Source organism: Vulpes vulpes, chromosome 13, assembly GCF_048418805.1.
Source record: "Vulpes vulpes isolate BD-2025 chromosome 13, VulVul3, whole genome shotgun sequence".
NCBI classification, from domain to species: Eukaryota; Metazoa; Chordata; class Mammalia; order Carnivora; family Canidae; genus Vulpes; species Vulpes vulpes.
The window spans coordinates 153526784-153546741 of NC_132792.1; the positions used below are offsets into that span (position 1 = coordinate 153526784).

A 19958-nucleotide genomic window follows, 5' to 3' on the forward strand; every position below is an offset into this window, starting at 1 on the left:
CATTAATAGAAAGAAGGGGATTAACTGGGGAGAGGACACAACCGGGCAAGGAGCTCCTGCGGTGGGAGTGGGATGTCAGAGGCTACCCAGCTATATGCATGTATTCATATGTTCTCTTCATATGTTCTCTGTTACTCCAACATTGGCAACACGGGGATAGATTGTGTAGTGCCTGCATGCACCGAGTCTTATGTTTTGACTATTTGTATGGTCCTTTTTATTTCCCCTGCTGGCCTACACTTTTCCATGATAGCATTCATCTTCATATTCCAGTCCTTTCCTCTGCCTTGTGTGAATAATTCCACTTGCATTTGTGAGGCATCCCACACTTCCCAAAGCCCTTGTGTAGCCATTAACCATTTTGAGCCTTACCACAACCCTTGTGGGGTCAGGCAAGACCACTAGTGGTACTATTAATATATTGCACGGTAGCACCCAAGTTTCTCTAACACCGAGTCCTTCTGTTGGCAGCATTTCACCCATTTTATCCGCCATGTGAATTCTAGAGATGCTGGCAGCCTCGCAGGGGTCCTGAGACTGAGTGAGCCCTGGGAGATCCGCGGCAACTCTGTGCACCTCCTTGGCCTTCTAACCTCTGAACATGGGAGAAAAAGCCCTTTTGCCCAGCTGGTGGGGGGAAGGAAAGCTCCACAATGGGGAAGCCCATCCTGCTTCTCTAGCACATAGAGCAGTCAATCGGATGGGAAGAAGGAGTCACTCCCTGGTTCCAGGGAGATTGTCAGGGGTCCCCAGTCTGAGCCCCCTCCTCCTCCCCAACTGTCCTAAGGAGGCCCTGCTGTGAAGGTGGGCAGGAGGAATGGTCACGCTTCTGGCCTGGACCTCAGGGCCTGGCGGAAGTCGGAGGCAGAAGAAAATGGTATCTAAGCCTTTGGATGCCAGCCCCCTCCCCACAGAGACAGCGCTGCGTCCACTTAGAGACTGTTTCGAGTCATAGGTCCCCTATCCGTGGTCCAAGCTCCACAAGTCACTGTGCAAGGATCCCGCTGCCTCTGCAGAATGTGGGCAACACCTACCCTGCAAGTCGTTGGGAGGATAAAAATAATCTATGGACAAGAGGAAGCGCTCAAAGGAGAGCTGTATCATCCACACTCAAGCAAACCGGGGAAGAGGATTCTCAAGGTCTGCCGGCTGGTCAGGGAACCAAGACCCCATCCAGCCCAAGTCTCCAGTTTCTATCCAAAGGCCGCTTCCCGGGCGCTTCCCGGGGCCTTCCGTGGCCGGCGCGGGCCCCCAGACCAAGCTTTCCCGCCCGGCTCAGCTCACAGCGCGCGGCCGGGGGCAGCTGCAGGCGCGGCCGCACCCAGGACCCGCTTCGCCGGGCGCCGCACAGCTGCGCACATCTGGCGGCCCAGGGCGGCCGTGCCGGGACCCCCGCCCCGAGCCTGGGTCTGGGCCGACCCCGGGGCGGCGCCGGCTCGGCCTCTGCGGGAGGCTCCCGCGCGCCTCTGCTCCGGCTGCGGGCGCTGGAGGCGGGGCCGCGGGAGGGGGCAGCGGGAGGCCGCGGGGGGCGGCAGGGGGCCCGCGGGGGGCCTGGGGGGTCCGTGAGGGGTCCGAGGGGGGCAGCGGAGGTCGGGTGCCGGCGGGCCGCGGGGGACCTGGGGGGGGGCAGTGGGGTCCGCGGGGGTCCGCGGGGGGGGCCGCGGGGGCAGAAGGGGCAGCGGGGGGGGTCCGCGGGGGGGCCTAGAGAGGCAGTGGGGTCCGCGGGGGGCCGCGGGGGGTCATTGGGGTCCGCGGGGGGGGCAGCGGGGGTCCGCGAGGGGGCCGCGGGGGTCGGGGCGCCGTGGGGGGGCAGCGGGGGGCCCGAAGGGGGGCCGCGGGGGTCATTGGGGTCTGCGGGGGGGCCTAGGGGGGCAACGAGGGCTGCAGGGAACCTGGGGGGGGCAGCGAGGGCCTCAGGGGGCCGCGGGGGGGCCTAGGGGGCAGCGAGGGCCGCAGGGGGCCGCGAGGGGTCATTGGGGTCCGCGGTGGGGGGGCAGCGGGGGGGCCCGATGGGGGGCCACGGGGGCAGCGAGGGCCGCGGGGGGTCATTGGGGTCCGCGGGGGGGCCTAGGGGAGCAGCGGGGGCCGCGGGGAACCTGGGGGGGCAGCGAGGGCCTCAGGGGTCCGCGGGGGGGCCTAGGGGAGCAGCGGGGGCCTCGGGGGCCGCGGGGGGTCATTGGGGTCCGCGGGGGGGCCTAGGGGGGCAGCGGGGGCCGCGGGGGGCCGCGAGGGGTCGTTGGGGTCCGCGGAGGGGCAGTAGGGGTCCGCGAGGGCGCCGTGGGGGCCGCGGGGGGCCCGAGGGGGGCAGCGGGTGTCGGGGGCCGGGGCACGCGTGTCTGCCGGCCCTCGGGGGCGCACGCGCGGCGGATCGGCGGGAGGACCCCGGGGTGGGGGACCCGCGGAGGTGACGCGGGGCGGCCGGGAGGCGACGGGACAGGGCCTGGCCCGCCGCCCGCAGGGTTCAGGCCCGGCCCAGGCAGCCCGGCCCGGCCCCGCCCGCGCCGCCCGCTCCCCCGGCGGGACAGCTCCGCCCCGCACCCCCACCCCGAGGGCGAGCGGCCCGGCGGGGCTCCGGTCCCGGCAGCGGCGGGAGGGAGGGAAACGCGGCCCCATCCTCGCCGAGGCGATCCGCTCGCCCCACGCGTGCTGCCGGGTGCCGCCCCCCGGGCGCAGGGCGGAGGTCGCGGGGCGCACCTGGTTGGGAGGCGGACAGCCCAGGGAGCCGTGAAACTCACCCGAGCTGAGCCCCAAAGGGTCCTGTGCGCAGCCCCGATTCAGGCCCCTTGCTAATAAGACTGCAGGCCGTAAGGGTTTTACCTGGGCACTTTCAACGCACCTCTCCTCTCTATCCTAACAGCAAGCCTGGGAAGCACACAGAGCTCCTACCTATTCCTGTTACAGGTGAGAAAACACGGCTGGGGAAGGCCCATTGGTCCCCATTAGACTCGGTCAGCCAGAGGCTAAGTCCCTTCTCTCCCTCCCTCCCCCCTCTGTCCCCCCTCCATCCTACAGCTGTAGGCCTGGCTTCCGCCCCTTCCAACATTCCTGAAGAGGGGTGGCCTCTATTTCTGGGAGAATCAGGCCCTCTAGTCACTGCTGCATGGGAGGTGGGGATAGTAAGTGAAAAGGAAGCAGGTTCTCTTTATTGCAGAGCAAATTCTGTGAGTGGCCTTCCTGGAGGCTTCTCTTCCTTGCCCTGGGGCAGTGGTTCTCAAAGTCCTGCCCCAGCCTGAGGGGCAGCAAGAACCTCACCCCGGGGAACTTACAAGAAATGCGCATCCTCTGCTCCACCCCAGGCCTCCTGAATCAGACACTCTGGAAGCAGAGCCTAGCAGTTTTGTTTTAAGGCACACTCCCACCAATCCTGTGGGACACCAAGTTCTGAGAACCACTCATCTAGAAGAGCCTCGGTGTAGGCTAGAAGCGGGCTGACTGCCACGCGAGGCAGGAGGGCCGAGAGGGCAAGAAATGAACTGGTCCAGTGGATAGCAGTAGTGTGATAGGTCCATCCCTCAGATCCTCTGTGTGTGTGTGTGTGTGTGTGTGTGTGTGTGTGTGTGTGTGTAAACCTTTGGGGCCACGTACAATATTGGAAAGTAATGGAGACTCTGAGGACCTCCCATAGCATTGCATTCACATACCTACTCGCACCTCAAACACAGTGTCCCTGCTGAGGCCCAGCCCTCCAACTTGCTCAGGATGATCTGGATGTTCACGGATTCTTTTTGAGTTGAAAGAAACAGATGCAGCCAGGTCGTGTCCTGCAATGGAAGGTTCTGCAATGGAAGGGCATCCTTGCCTATGAGCAAGTAAACGGAGCAGACCCTGCTCTTTCCTCCTCCCCCGCTGACAGGTAAGGCTCACTTTGACCACCCGGTGGAAGTGCTGAGCCAGCCTGTGGTGGGAGGAGGGAGACGGGGGCAGGAGGAGGAGGAGGGAGGACAGGGATGCAGGGTCACTCCTCCCAGCTGGCCCCAGTGATATGGAGGGTGGGCATGGGTACCAAGTAGGATCGAACTGGTGGCATAGCAGGGAAGCTTGCTGGGGAAATCGATGGAAAATGTCCCTCTCTCTTTGAAAGGGCCTCGAGAAACAGAGAAACAGGCCTTTTCCTTTCAGTCTCCAGATGTCATCACCGGGAGCACTATAGTCTCTCTGAAAAGACAATGAAAGGGATTGGACTAGAAGAGCCGGCAGGATTTGGGGGGTGACAGAGAAGAAAGTCGGGGAACTCTCAGGATCTTCAGGATGTTGTTAAACCGCCAAGTCAGTGGCCCCGGAGAGGTGGGGGAGAGGCCCGCCTTGGGATTTTCCTGCTACAGGAGATGGATTGCTTTTCTTATCTAGCTGCCTGCAAGCTCCCTTCTCTTTTGCAGCCGCACCCTCCTCTCAGGCTGGAGCACACTAGCAGAAATGAAAGTCTGGTTGGGCATCAGAGGGGTTACCAGGAGGACACTCGGGGGGCTCTGACCACTCCAGGCACCGGAGCCCCTAGCATCCCGCACCTGTCTCAGGATGCCCGCCGCACCCCTCGTGTGGCTCTCTTGCTCCTGCCCTGGGCCCCTTCTTGCGTCCGTCCTTGCTTTCAGCGAAACTGGCTGCTCACTCACTCACTAGGCTTCCAGTTCCAGTTTTCGAGAGTGAGAACCTGGTTGGCCTGGTCAAGCACTGCGGCTCCCAAGAGGGAAGACATTCTCATGCCGGGTGTCCTCATGGGTGGCTCACCGGTCAGTCTGCGGAGGGGGGGGTCCCCCTCTGTGTCTCCTCGTCCATAGCAAGGAGAGTGGGTGCAGAACATGATCAGCCCCACTCAGCCCGAGGCCGAGGCTGTGGGCTGGGAAGGTTCCCTGACAGGCACACAATGCTGTTGGCAGGTCGTGAGGCTGGCTTGCCAGCGCAGCCTTCGTGGGGAGCAATAAAACGGCAGCACTGAGCCAACCAGGGTCAGAGCAAAGGAATCCACTGCAACCGCAACCCTCTCTGCTGTTGATCTGTTACACACTCAAGAGTGAGGGTGGTGGTGGGGGGTCCAGTGGGAATGTTTGCCCGGGGCCTAGCTCTGCCCCAGACACACAGTCAGACTCAGAGAGTATCCACCACCCCCGCCCCCGCAGGTGCATAGCCACAGGAAGTGGAGGCACTGCTGCTGCTGCCCCAAATGCACACACCACACGTGATTTTTCCATATGGCACTTGATACAACTGTTTTCAGAGTTGTTTTGTCGTTGGAGTCCTTATGAAAGCCTTCGCGGCCTGGCCTTGTGCCAGGATGTGCGAGCAGCAGCCCTGCTGATGGCACTGGAGGCAGAAGTGACAGCGAACGACCGCAGCAGAATGTTTCCTAAATCAAAGCCTTTAAAAAGCATATGGGGTACAAGCAACGAGGAGCCGGAGTGTGAGAGCACGACGCCCTTGCGCTGTGTTTATGGCATTCTGATAGTAGGTGTGTTATTCTTTCCGTAAGAGCAAGCAATCACAGGGATGGAAGAGGCGCCAAGTGAGGTGTTTCTGTCACTTATTAGTTCTATGTCCTCAGGCAAATTGTTTGAACTTTCTCAGCTTCGGTGTCTTCATTGGTAAAATGTGTCTAATACTACTTCCCTTGCAGGGTTGCCGTATTCCTTATAGACAGTAAGGCACCTGAGAAAATGTTGAGCACATAACATGGTGACATCTTAAAGCTGTCATCCTAAAGGACCCCTTCCCCGGGGCAGGTAGGCTATAGGGTTACTTTGAGAGAATCATAGTCTGAATCTCCAGACCGTGGTATTGACTGAGTGCTGGGATGTCTGTCACCCAGCTCAGCAAATGAGCTTGGAATTCATTGTGCTCATCAGATCAGAAATGAGAAATGGCTGGAAGGTGCCAAGCGGATAGTGGGATATTGGGAAGAAGACAGCTTAATTGATGCTAATCTGAGCAGGAAATGGGGAGGAAGCCAAGTAGCTTCGAGAGCTGAGCCCAGGTGTCATTCATCATTTTATGCTACATGGGAAGTGGGAGAGGACCCAGACCTGATACCAGCCAGGGCTCTGAGGAAAGAGTCAGAGGCTACTGTCACCAGGAAGTGAATGATGCTGAAAAAAAAACACCCCAGGCACTAAGAGAGAGGTCAGGAATAAGGATGGGATTTGCAGGATTGGGGAGCCAAAGGACCTTTAGGGGAGTGATAAAGATATTTAGGAATTCTTGGGACTGGAGTCAAGAAAGGTCTACTAGACAGCTGAGAGCACTCAGAAGTCCAGTGTGGCTGCCTGAGGCCACACTCAAAGAGAAAATCAACAGTGGGTATTGGAGACATTTTAGGGATCCCTGAAGGCTCCCAGTGGGAATACCAGACACTGCGGTGTTAAGATGGCAAGGAGGAACGGGTGTGTGTGTGTGTGTGTGTGTGTGTGTAAAACAATATTTTTTCCAGAGGACAAGACTCCAAAATGTGTTTCAGCACCACCACCACCTGCCCCCTATACATCCTGCAAAATCCTCCAAACTGTGGAGAGGATGGACTTTACTCCCATCATTAGGTTACATTAGAAGGCACAGCTGGCCTTAAAATAAGAAGAATAACTAGGTGGGTAGGACCTAATCCTAAAAGCCCCTTAAAAAAAGAGTGTCCTCTAGCTGCTGACCGAAGGGGAAGTCAGGGATCTCAAGCAGAAGTATTCAAGGCACCACTGATGACTTGAAGAGGGAGGAGGCCACTTATCAAGAAATTTGGCGGCTTCTAGGAGAAGCAGCTCTGGGGACTACCAGAAACGAAAAAGCGATCAGTCCTACAACCACAAGGAACTGACAACAAGAATGGGCTTGGAAATGGATTCTTCCCCAGAGCCTCCAGATGAGAATGCAGGCGAGTTAGCACCTTGATTTTAGCCTTGGGATCCTCTGAGCGAGAACCCAGCCTCTCCATATCGAACCGTGACTTGTGAGATACTAAGCGGGAGTTTTTTTAAACTGCTAATTTTGTAGGGAATCTGAATGCAACAAGAGGAAACAAATACAGATCAATGAAGAATATATGGTTCAGATTTAGGACTTAATCTTTCATGCTTCCCACCTTATTTCCTTTTCGTTTCACATTACCTTCTTCATCTTTTTCTTTCTTTTTTTTTTCTTTCTTCTTTTTTTTTTTGGCCAATTTACTATCTGATTACTAGGAACCAGAGAGAATTTGTGCCTAAGTGCTAATAAAATAAAATATAAGAAAAATGTAAAGTCTGTACCTGCTTCTGCCACTTAGTTTGTGTGGCTTTGGGGAAGTTGGTTAGCCTCCTTATACCTCAGTTTCGCATCTATAAATAGCGTTTATAAGGCTTATTTGCTGCACTGAAGTTAGACTCAAGTCATATGATGTATGCCAATGTGCTTTATGAAGTATAAAGCTGTATATAATATGAGCAACTATGTTTTTGAAGCCAGAACTACCGGCAGGTACCTGGGACAGCCAGGTGACCCAGCAGAGGTGAAAGTCCCAGCTAGAATATCGAGGAACCTAAGAGAGAGGAGAAAATTAATAAGAAGAGGCCCTTGGAGAAAGCGTTGGGGAGCAGTTGCAAGGACTCTTTCTCCTCTTGAGTGTGCTTTCAGTCTTTAAGTAAAAAAAAGCAGACTGGGAAGCGCGCGAGACGAATTCTCAGTATCACCAACCCCAGGGTTTAAAATCCTAGATGAGAAAAGAAGTAATATGACCTCCAGAATGGCCAACCAAATCGTTTAGAAAGCTAAAGACAAAAAAAAGGAAGCCTGCCACCCTGCAGCGAGGACATTGCGTAATGAGGACATTAGACAGAACAAATGAATGAAATCAAACACCTCCAAGGCAGAGGAGAAGCAGAAGGAAATTTCTTTTGGGGAAATGTTATCATTGGCTAAAGAGAGAACACGCCTGTGCTTCACAGTGGTGTGGGAACAGTCTCGGGCGGTAAAGAGATGGTTGGAAAGGAAGGCTACAGGCCCTGTGGCAGCATATGGAAATTCAATCTATAACAAAGAAAATCAGGCAAGAGACGGGTGATAAGCACACCCATGAAGGACAAAAAGACAGATGTAACAATCTGACGAGTTCTCCAACTTCTAACAGCATCCAAATTAGCACAATGTTTATTATGGATCAGATTAAATAGCTACACAGAGAAATACTTGGGAGAAGATTCCGAAAAGGAAGAACCAGCACCAATGCTATATTTACTCAACAATAACAACAAAGTGTTTTGTTTCCTGCCTGTTCCATTGTTTCTCGACAAGGAAGCTGCATTTTAAAAACATGAACCCAGGTAATATGAACACACACACACACACACACACACACACACACACACAAGGTAAATCTCAGATGAATCTACAGAAGTAATTAAAAGCTTTCACTAGCACAGTCATTTTGTGATCATTCTAGAACGGGACGAAACTGAGACCCAAGCCCAGGCAGTAACCTCATACCCCAGAGAAGATCCATGTTTAGGATCATGGGTGATCTACTCGGGAAGAGGCACAGGCTTGAACTCTACTGTTTTTCCTTGGTGAGACACTGAACATTTAGATCGGCCTCTCTGAGCATCCGTTTCTTAACCTGTAAAAACTGTAGGATTTTGGACTCAGTGGAATCTTATATATAAAATGGTTGACATATGGTCAACAATTAAAAATGGGGACTAATTTTTAAACTACTAATGTCGCCCTAGTTGTAAAGGGGCTAACTAAATACACTCAGGATCCTTTCCCCCTTTAAAGTCTTATGGGTCTACCCTTGTAGGGTAGCCTTATTGCTGGGAATATAAAATGATGCAGTTGCTGTGGAAGATAATTTGGCAGCAGTTCCTCAACAAGCCAAACATAGACTCATCAGACAACCCAGTAATTCCACTCTTAGGTACATACTTAAGAGAACTGAAATTGGGGACTTACACAGTCACTTGTACACTGATGTCATTATAGCGTTTTTGTTGTTGTTGTTTGCAGTAGCTGAAAGATGGACACAACCCAGTCTCTGTCAACAGATAAATGGATAAACAAAACGTGGCGTGCGATACAATGGAATATTATCCCGCCGTAGAGAGGAATGCAGTTGTGCCACATGCTACAACACAGACGAACCCTGTAGACGTTGTGGTAGGTGAAACAAGCAAATAAACCAAAGACAAAAAGAACACATATTGTCTGATTCCATGTATATGAAATATGTAAAAGAGGAAATGTCATAGAAACAGAAAGTAGAGCTCACCATGGGCTGGGGGGAGACGTTATTGCTTACTGGGTACTGGGTTTCTATTTGGAATGATGGAAATGTTTTTGGAAACAGATGGTGTGATGGTTATACAACAGTGTGAATGTGATTAATGCTACTGAATTGTACACTTAGAAATGATTAAAATGGCATCCTTTATGTTATATACATTTTTTCCCACACACACAAAAAAAGTGTGGTTCTATCTTTCAGACTCTTCTCCTATGATATGGTAACATCCAAATTAGAGAAATGAATGCCACCTGCCCTTTTTATATTCCCTACAGTCACAAGTGTGGGCCCCGGACACAATTTGCCTGGGTTCAGATCCTCCCTTGGGTCCTTACTACCTGTGCCATCTGGGGAAAGCTGCTCAAAATTTTGAGCTTCAGTTCCCTTTTATGTAAACTGGAGATAAAAATAATCTGTATCTCATAGCCACTATGAGATGCTTACATCGTGCCTGGTATGAAGAAAGTGTTTAGGAAATACGATTTCTTCCTATTCCTTGAAAAGCACCACTATAGTGGCAGCAGAAGGTAGGGTGCATCAGAGCCGGGTGCCCCCAATGGTGCTAGGGCCAAAGTTCTAATCCCGACTTCCCAGGATGCTCCTTACTGAGGTGGGAAGCCTTGGCTCTCATCCCCAGATGACCGGAATACAACAAGCCACACTCCTTGAGGCTCTACCTCAAGCCTGCTCCATCCTTCCCACTTTAGGTAGAGAGATCATTCTAGTCCTTCAGTAGATAGCACCTTGCAGCTCTTGAATCCAGTCCACACTCATGAATACCCCTTTCTGCACCAACCATGTTGACCTGCTTGCAGCTCCGCCTGGAAGTCTCCTACCTCGCCACCTCTCCTGGCTCTCGGCCCCCCTTCCTTTCAGCCTGACTCACCAGGGCTGAGTTAGATGCTTCTCCTCTGAGCTCACATAATGCCCCTTCCGCCCTCCCTGGCATCGCCTACTCACTCTGATGTTATTACCTGTTTCCTTATCATGTCTTAAGATAAGATTAAGCTCCTTAGGCTATTATTAACCTTTTATCCCCAGTGCCTAGAACAGTGCCCACAGTGCCTGGCTCAGAGGAACGCATGCTGGTTGAATAGAGGAATGAATTTGAACAGATAGAAGAATAGATGGATGATCTGGCATTGGTTCTACAAATTGCATCAGGTTGTAAGATGGCAATACCAGCTCCTATCGGCCGTTGGCCTCTTTCAGACCTTCGTTAGACCAGTATGGACCCTTGACAGGATGTCAATTTTAATGGGAAACAGTGACGGCCTAGGTTCCAAACAAGGCAGGTAAGCGACTGTTGGTTTTTTAGAAACTTACTGCCCCCTACTGTCTGTTTTTAAATAGATTTCTACCCATGGTTTCAGTTCCTTCAAGACCCTCTAAACCTACCTGGTTCTTAACTTTCCTACTTCCACTGGTGGTGGCACCATTTATGGGAGCTACTAACACTTAAAATCTTTTCTTATTCTCCCATTGCCCCTCAGATCTCTGCAATCCCTCAACCCATTAACGTGACCTCCCATCTCTACCCACTTTCCTATTCCTACTATTACCATGAAAAAGTGCTTTGTAAGAACAAAGCTCTATTAAAGAATGTTTTCCTCTGCATTGGGAAATCATCAAGGCCACTCGGGCCACTCAACGTCATTTAATACGTAACACAGACTTGAGGCTAGCCTCCACTTCTCTAGCACCTCTGGGAAACACAGCACCATTTGACTAGTTAGATTCTCAAGGCAGAAACAGTACCAATTTTAAATGGCACTAAATGGGGCAATGACCTAGCACTGCTCCTTTATTAATCTTCATAATACTAGGAAAAATTAGGGGCATGTCCCTCTGCCTTAGGAAACAGGAAGGCTAGCCTTTCTCCTTTGAACCGGTGGCATTGTTTTATTGTCTTTGATTAGGGAAGGTCTTAAGCAACAATTGAATTTGTACTTTAGCTATTGCCAGAAGGAACATTAATTAATATAAGTTACACCATAATTAAATCATAGAAATAAGAGCGCATTCATCAAAATTTAAAAAGAGCAGTTTTATACAATCTTCTCCAACTGGTTAAATTGAATCATTCTGCTATTTAAGCTGCTTTTTCACACTATTACTCATCTGTGGTGCCCAATAGATGACTTCTTTAGCAAAAAAGTAGAGAATGGTAGAGAAGTTTACTTTGAGGGGGTATAGACAGGTGATCACAGCCTAAACCAGTTGTCAAGCGGAAGTCTTAGTTCCCCAAGTAATATGGACCAGGTTTCCTAAGTCTGCCCAATTAGTAGTTCGCTCTCTTAAGATCAGGGTCTCTGTACTCAAGGATGCTTATATGTGACCTTTGATTTTTCGGAGCTTTCTATGCCCTCATTTGAAGAACCTAGATGATAATGATAGCTCTTTCATAGAGCTATTTAGAACAGTGCCAGAACATTATCCAAGTATGATTCCAGGCTGTCCCCTCGCTCCATCCTGTGTGGCTCACGCCTGTCCACCAATGGGCAGCCTGTCTCAGAAGGATTCCAGGTCCAGCTTTTAAGATTACAACACAGAAGGATGGGTTACTTTCCCAGCTCTCATTCTAATAAACGGTTTGGAAAAATCTATGTTGTTTAGAGGCTGTGGTCATTATTTATAGGTACTTAGCATGTGCCCAGACATCATTGAGGCATCGGGGATTGGAGAGGGTCCAAGCATATAAACCACCCATCAGAGATTCTCCAGAATCTACTCATGTGATTTTAGGCCTTGAAGGAAGCACGGCATCACATTTTTTCAGCCTGTGGAGATGCTTTAACAAGTAGCCAGCTGGGATGTAAAGGCAGCTGCTCTTATTTAAGAACAATATGAGAACCAACTGCCTGAATGGCTCTTCTGTGACATAAAAGCAGGGTTAGGTATTTTCCATGGTGTTGCCTAATTCCCTTTATTTAAAGATCCAGACATTAATTCCTTCTTGAGCTGTCTATAGCTGAGTTTTATTCTTCTTATCAGAAAAACTATGTAATCTAAGGGTGTTTGGTGTGTTGGTCACTGCCAGAAAGCTGAGAGCCGGCTCATTGCCCTTATGGGCCAATCGGTTCAATGCAAGTGCCTGATTGGCCACTCTCCTTGCATCCTTTGACTGTACTCTGCAGGACTTGACTGTTAATTACCGTGTCTTGCACTATGCTTTCTTGAGTCCCTTCTGAAAGAGAGTTTCCAACCTTAAATGAAAAAAAAAAATAAATAGTTCAGTCATTTCAATAAAGGCAAAAACAGCAAAAATACGAGGTAAGTATTATGAGCAAATGTTAAGTAAATCACTGGGTGGTATTTAAGATTTCTGATCAGGTAGGATTAAATAGAAGCAATAAGTAAAAAATACTAGATATGTTTTATACAGACGTGTATTATATCTCTCTTTATATATACTATGCAGATAGAGCTACATCTATACATGGATATATAGGCAGGTCTCATATATAGATACACATCTCATATATCATATATATTCTTAAGACTTTATTTATTATTTATTTGACAGAAAGAGAGAACACAAGCAAGGGGAGTAGCAGGCAGAGAGAGGGGAGAAGGAGGCTCTCCACTGAGCCAGAAGCCAGAGGTGGGGCTTGATCCCTGGACCCTGGGATCACAACCTGAGCCAAAGGCAGACACTTAACCGACTGAGCCACCCAGGTGCCCCCATACATATTTTTATATAGACACATACTAGATATACACATGCAAATATATCAGATTCTAAAGTCAGACTGTCTAGGTTGGAATCCTAGCTTCACCCTCCCTCAGCTATATGTTCTTGGGCCAGTATTTATCATCTCATTCTCAGGTTCATCATCTCAAAATGACAGGTAAAAACACTCCCAACAAATGTTGCTTTGAGGATGAATGAGACAGTTATGATATGGCAAGCTTTCAATAAATACCAGCTTTTACTCTTATAACTCCCTTTTACTCATTTATGATAGCAATATTCCTGATAATAATTGCAAGTCCAGTATCCAGAATTTGAACAATAGGTTTACATGTTTGAAGGCAGATGGGGTATCTTCCCTCAGTGCTAAAGACTGAAGAGTCCTTCATTGTACTTCCTGTAAATAGTACCTGCCTCAAACTCCAGCGATCTGGAACAAATGAAGATCTTTAACAGGCACAGCTGGCTAGGACAGAAGCAGCTATGATTAGGGAAGAGGGGCTCAAGGCTTACTAACTCAGAGCAGCCCCCTTCCTTCTGCAGGTCACTCAAATACACAAGGATCAGGGTAGAGGGAAAAATACCTCTCTTTTTTGCTTCCAAAACAATAGCTGCATGAAAGCTTGTTCTGCTGTTTCCCCCAAGCTCACCCTTGGGTAGGATCCTCCACTCAATGGCCAGCCTTCTCAGCATATGTGGTCAGAGAGGAAGGGCCCTAGCAAGACACCAGCCTGGGATGATGAGCTCCTGTGCTGAGCAAGCCTCACAACCCTGGCAGTCAGGGATGGGGTCACAGGTTGGGGTGGGGGATGTTGACAAGGACTTCTGCTACCTTACAAGCCCAGCCTCAGTTCTTGAACATCACCTTGGTCCCCGCCCCCCACATCTTAAAAACAAAAACAAACAAGTGTGTCGCTTATTATGTTTTATTGTGTTAAACGGTTTACATGGGATAGCCTATTTAATATAATATGTAATAAAAAATGCAGAACTTGTGAAAGCTAGGTTTCTGAAAGTTGAGTGGGGTTTTTTTTTGTTCTTAATTTATATTATTTCATTATATCTTTATTTAGAGGAGCCACATAAAGTACACTGTAATTGTATTTTTAAAATATCTGTTCATGTGTGGTTTTAAGTGAATGGAATCAAAATCCCTTGGTTGAGGGATTTTAGATTCAGCTAGGAGTCTGCAAGGGCTAGCTGCTACATAATCTGAGACTGCACTGTCCAGTACAGTGACCACTAGCAACCTGTAGCCACTGAGCACTCATGGTAATAATTTACATTTAAAAAACTGAAGTAGTGTAAAATACTCTTCTAATAACACAATTTGATCATTTTGATAGGACCATACTTCACTTAAGATTTCTCTTGCGTGATGGTGTATGTGTTGAGCATGTGTGCTGTTTCTAGTATTACTTGTAAGCATTCCACTAATCCAGTTGATGGCCACCTATTGATTCAATTCAAATTATTTTTTTCTAAACACCAGTGTAATGTTCTGATGTGTTTATTTGAATATTTTAGGCAGACAGTGCAAGTCACAGTGATACCCATAAATCATAATTAGTAAATTAAATGGCATATATTGTTTTAATTGTACCGCAATTCAAAATGAAGGCATACTACTGATGCTAAATTGCTTAGAGGTCCTGGAGCTAGTACTGTCATGGAAAAGATATGTAAGTAAATGTCACAATGAATGGCAATCAGAATTTGCTCAAGTGGTGCAAAATGAAAAAGTTGATTTTTGTATAAGATTTTTAAAAAAGATAATAAAGTGCGCAATAGTAAGAGACATTTTTACCAAACACATAAGGCATTTGATAAATTTCCTCACAATATTCAGAAGATTGTTGAAATTATTCTTCAAAGTAGAATCAAATATCTAAGAAAAAAAATTTCCCCTTATAGATAATCTATTTTCTTTCTCTGAGGTTTTTAATTTTGGGGGCCCTGGGTGGCTCAGTTGGTTAAGTGTCCAACTCTTGATTTTGGCTTAGGTCATGGTCTCAGGGTCATGGGATCAAGCCCACATCGGGCTCTGTGCTTTGGTGGAATCTGCTTGAGATTTTCTCTCTCCCTCTCCTTCTGCCCCTCCCCTTGCTCACACTCTATAAATAAATCTTTAAAGTTTTTTTTTTTTAAGATTTTCTTTATTTATTCATGGGAGACACAGAGAGAGAGGCAGAGACACAGGCAGAGAGAGAAGCAGGCTCCATGCAGGGAGCCCAATGTGAGACTCGATCCCGGGACTCCAGGATCACGCCCTGGGCAGAAGGCAGACGCTGTACTGCTGAGCCACCAAGGCTGCCCAAATCTTCAAAGTTTCTAATTTTGTTTCTATTTGATGAATTCGACATGTTACAATTTATAAATTTGAGGTATGTAGTATGTTTCTTTGATAATTTTATGTGTTGTAATAGGATTGCCATTGAGGCAATATTTATCACACTATGACTTATTCACCATTTGTCATAAGCTCATACTCTTAAACACCATCAGTCTATCTCCCCAACCCCCATCTCCTGCCAACCACCATTTTACTTCTCTGTTTTGTTTTGTTTTTATAGGTTTGACTTGTTTAGATTCCTCAAATCTTTTTTTCTTTTTTGCAGCTTCACTGAGGCATAATTGAAATTTTAAAAACAGCGCATACTTAATGTATGCAATTTGATGAGGTTGGATGTATGTAGACACCCGTGATATCATCACTACAACCAATGTAATAAACATATTATCACCTCCAAAAGTTTTCCCATATCCCTTTGCTCTGTGTGTGTATGTGTTAAAAACACTTAACATGGGATCTACTCTCCTAACAATTTAAGTGCACAGTACTATATTGTTAAGTATAGGCACAATGTTGTACAACAGACCTCTAGAACTTACTTATCTGTTATAATTACATTTATACCCATTGAACAATTCCTCATTTTCTTCTCTCCCCACCCACCAACAACCAACTTCCTACTTTCTGCTTCTTAAGTTTTTTGCTTTCTTAACTGGTTTAATACCTCATATAAGTGGAATCATGCAGCATTTGCCTTTCTGTGACTGATGCATTCATTTCACTTAGCATGATGTCTTCCAGGTCAATCTATGTTGTCACAAAATTTTAAGACTTTTAAATAGGATCTCATATACCTTGTCAGTTTGGCCAGGTATAAAATTGCTCTGATTCTCACGTACATACACACATATGCATTCATTTTTAGATGGAGATGAAAAAGAAAGTATTTCAGTTACAGATATTTTATTAGAAAATCATGAGGAAAATACTAAAAAAAAAAAAAAGCTGTTTCTCAAAAAGAACTTCAGTTAAGCCACCAAACAATTGCTTATAAAATACAAGACCTTTTTTAGGAACACCTGGGTGTCTCAGTGGTTGAGCATCTGCCTTTGGCTCAGCATGTGATCCTGGGGTCCCAGGATTGAGTCCCACATCAGGCTCCCTACATGGAACCTCCTTCTCCTTTTGCCTGTCTCTCTCTCTCTCTGTGTCTCTCATGAATAAATAAAGTCTTTATAAAAATAAAATAAAATACAAGACCTTTTTAACAATATCAAAACTTGAAAAACTGCAAGTTTTTGTTTTGTTTTGTTTAATCTTTAATGAGTCACAAGATATAAAAGACATTGCCCAACAAGTACTTGGAGTATGTTTTGTCTCTAAGGACTTCTTAATTTATAAAGAAATATTGTCCATTCATAGCCTAAAATATCAAACTAATGGCATAGATGTATTTTATTTTATATCTGTCAGAGAAGAATTTTGGCTAGATTTTAAAAAGTTAGTTTCTAACACCATAAACAATTTTCCAGCTATGTTAGCTCAAATCACAGATTTATTGGAATTTTTAAAAAGGAACTGATGTTTCCTTTATTTCTTTGTTTCACTATATGATACATCTTACAAATATTTATGCCCAGTTTTCTGAAACAGACTCCATGAAATCTGTCCTGGATACAGTTGTTAAAATCATTCAGTGCATACATGCAAATGCAATGAATCATTACAAGTAAACAGAACTGTTGAAAGAAGTAGAAGACAGCGAATTTAATGGTCTCATGACTTCTTTGCCAATACTCTTTGGTTGAGCGGTGAAAAAGTTTTACAAACATTAATGTACTGTTAACTCCAATTCCAATTTTCACCCTTGAAAATAAAGAAATATTTACCAAATATCCAATGATCAGATAAAACATGGCAACATGATCTATATTTTCACACCGATATCACACCGCATATAAATGAACTAAATTTGGAGCTCCAAAGAAAGGAAAAGCTTATCAGTGACCTACCTGAACAGATGCAAGATTTTAAATTGAAGCTGAAACTTTTCATAATAGAATCAACAATAATGATTTTCATAGTTTCCTTTCATTAGTCAATGTGCCGAAGATTTTCATTGTAATTGAAAGCGTTATGTAAACTGGCTGCAAAAACTACAAGAAAAATATGAAGAAGCCGAGACTGACAAAAAGCTGCCTTTCAATCTGTCAATACCATTTTGAGTTCAACATTAATACTGAGTTAACACAAGAGGTAATGAATTTACTTAGGCAGACATTGATTTGAAAATGTTGTCTTTTGCTTTAAAGTCAAAGCAGTTATTTTTTTTAAAAGATGAGCCAGTTTTATCAATGTGCATGTGAATACTGGAGGAGAATGATTTTCAGTTATGAGAAACTTTTAAGTGCATTGGAGCACCTCAGTTATGTGAATATACTTTTCCAACTATAAAATGTATAAAATCATACACTGCAACTATTCCCCATAAAAACCAAACCATCCAAATTTGCTGCTCTATACATGTGAAGTACACTTAACATGAAGAAAAGAATCTAAAATGTCACATTCTTATATTTTATAGTGATTATATGTTGAAAGATACTCTTGAGTGTATTGTGCTATATAATGTACATTAGTAAAGTTAATTGACCTGTTTATTTTTACTTTTTAAATATGGCTACAGGAAAGTCTTAAATTACATTATGTGGCTTACAGTGTGTTGCTCTCAGACAGTGCTGACCTGGGGGTGTCTGTGAAAACTGCCTCCTCAATAACTACTGTACTTAGGTGCCTTCAAAGGGTAGAGAGGGGAGGGGAGGAGGTCAGTCTGTGTCAGTGACAGCTGCCCTGATCACTGGGAGAACTTTTTGTCCTATTGGGTATATAAGTGTTTGTCACTGCTTGCCATTGTCTTCCTGATTTTTCCTCTTCTGACTGTGAAAAGAAAAGAAAAAAAAAGAGGAAGGAAGGTCAGTTCTGGAAGCTTAAAGCCAGATTTCCGCTGGAAGTCTAGCCAGCCAGTTAACATACGTCAGAGTCTATTCAGAGTATCAAGGAGTGAAAGAGAATGCATTTCTCTAGTAAGTGAAGGAAATAGCTTATAGGCTTTTGACTCCAGAAGCATCAGAAACCCTGAAGCAGAGAAAAGGGGAAACTGGACTTTTGGGTCCCTTTGAAGAGCTAAGACTTTTTGACACTGGAAACTGTCTAAGAAAGTAAAATGTTGTTTTTGCAAAATAAGGAAAGTGGAGTAAGGGAAGAAGAACAGATTAGGGCTCAAAACTGAAGTTTAATAGGGAAAGGATAGTTAATTTGCCCATATGCGTTTTGTTCCTTTGGATTTTTCTCCAAAATAAACAGGAATCATATGCAATGATTGTGGTTACTCGTGACCTAATAATTCATGTTCTTATTTTAATAATCACATTTTGAGTGAATGAATGAGTCTGAATGATCAGATTGTCTGCTGCTTTGGTCATGGTTGGGAAAAGGTTTTGTTTGTTTGGGGAGGTGGAGTGCTATGGAGAAATAACCCATTTACCTAGTGGCAGATACACGGAATCCAGACATAGAAACTAGGAGGAAACAAACACTTTCTGGAACAAGCTTACAGATTCAGCCGAGGTACTCGGTCTGTGTCATAAGCAGCTCTTTGCCTGGCCTGGTGCCTGCCACCACGTAGGCGGCCAGCATCATTTGTTGGATTGAATTGTAAAATGAGATCATTTCCACAAAAAGATTTGTTGTCTAATCAGAAGACAGGGTGCAAACCGTAAGGAATTATATAAATATAATTGGTTTTATTTTTTTTATTTTTGTGTTTTGAATTTATTTTGTAAATGATAAAAACCTTTTTCAGTTTCTTTCTTTTTTCTTTCTTTCTTCTTCTTCTTTTTTTCTTTTTTCAAAGAAAAGACAGTGCGTACACAGAACACAATACAGACATTGAATTTACTACCTGAATCACACTCTCCAAGTATTCTTTGTAATGACTTGGAACCACTTCTACCCCACATGCATTATCCTAATTGAAATCCTGCTATAAAATATCTGCATGCTGGGGCCAGTAAAAACTCATCATTCGAACACAAGTCTGGGCAAGAGGACATCGGTGCCCTGCGGTATCTTAGCTGTTTCCCCTTTAAGATGGCTTCTCTCGTTTGCCTTGTCAATCGTGTTATTTAAACTTGTGTGTGTTATCACCATCATCTTCCTGACATTGGTAAGTGAAAATACCTTCTAACAAAGTGGAAAAGCCTGTGACAAAAGTATATGAACCAAGGAGGTCTAGAAAACCCAATCACGAAAATGAGAGGAGAACAAAAAGCATTTTGAGAGAAGAAAAGGAATATAAAATCCTAAGCAAGAAGACAGTATTTGCTACTGAACAACGTGGTCACACAGACCATTTGTCCACACTCACTAATGAGTTCATTAATGCAACTGTTGTTTTAAATCCATTATATCTTTCAGAAATCCTCCATGGGTAACTATGTGGATTCCTAAGAGTGGGTTAGTGATATATGGGAAAACTGATTAGGTTTTTAAGAAATGTGTTTTCATTCTTCTCACTTAAAATAAGAAAATATAGATTCAGGCTATTTGGAATTTCAATATCCAAAATATTTTCAGGAATGTATTGGATTTGTATAACACAGGATGCCTGAGGTCACAGAGTGAAAAACACAATTAGATGGTGTTATGAAGGACATGTGGATGGGCTCAGTGGTTGAGTG

At 46.0% G+C, this 19958-nt stretch overlaps 1 long non-coding RNA gene across 1 annotated transcript; it reads left to right on the top strand.

Moving 5' to 3' along the window:
* Positions 1-1019: 1019 nt before the first annotated feature.
* LOC112907158 (uncharacterized) lies at positions 1020-18619 on the top strand. The gene is made up of 6 exons (XR_003232725.2): positions 1020-1140; positions 2858-2901; positions 3663-3853; positions 8956-9105; positions 10274-10527; positions 16860-18619. It is a non-coding gene; the product is annotated as an uncharacterized lncRNA (long non-coding RNA).
* Positions 18620-19958: the final 1339 nt, after the last annotated feature.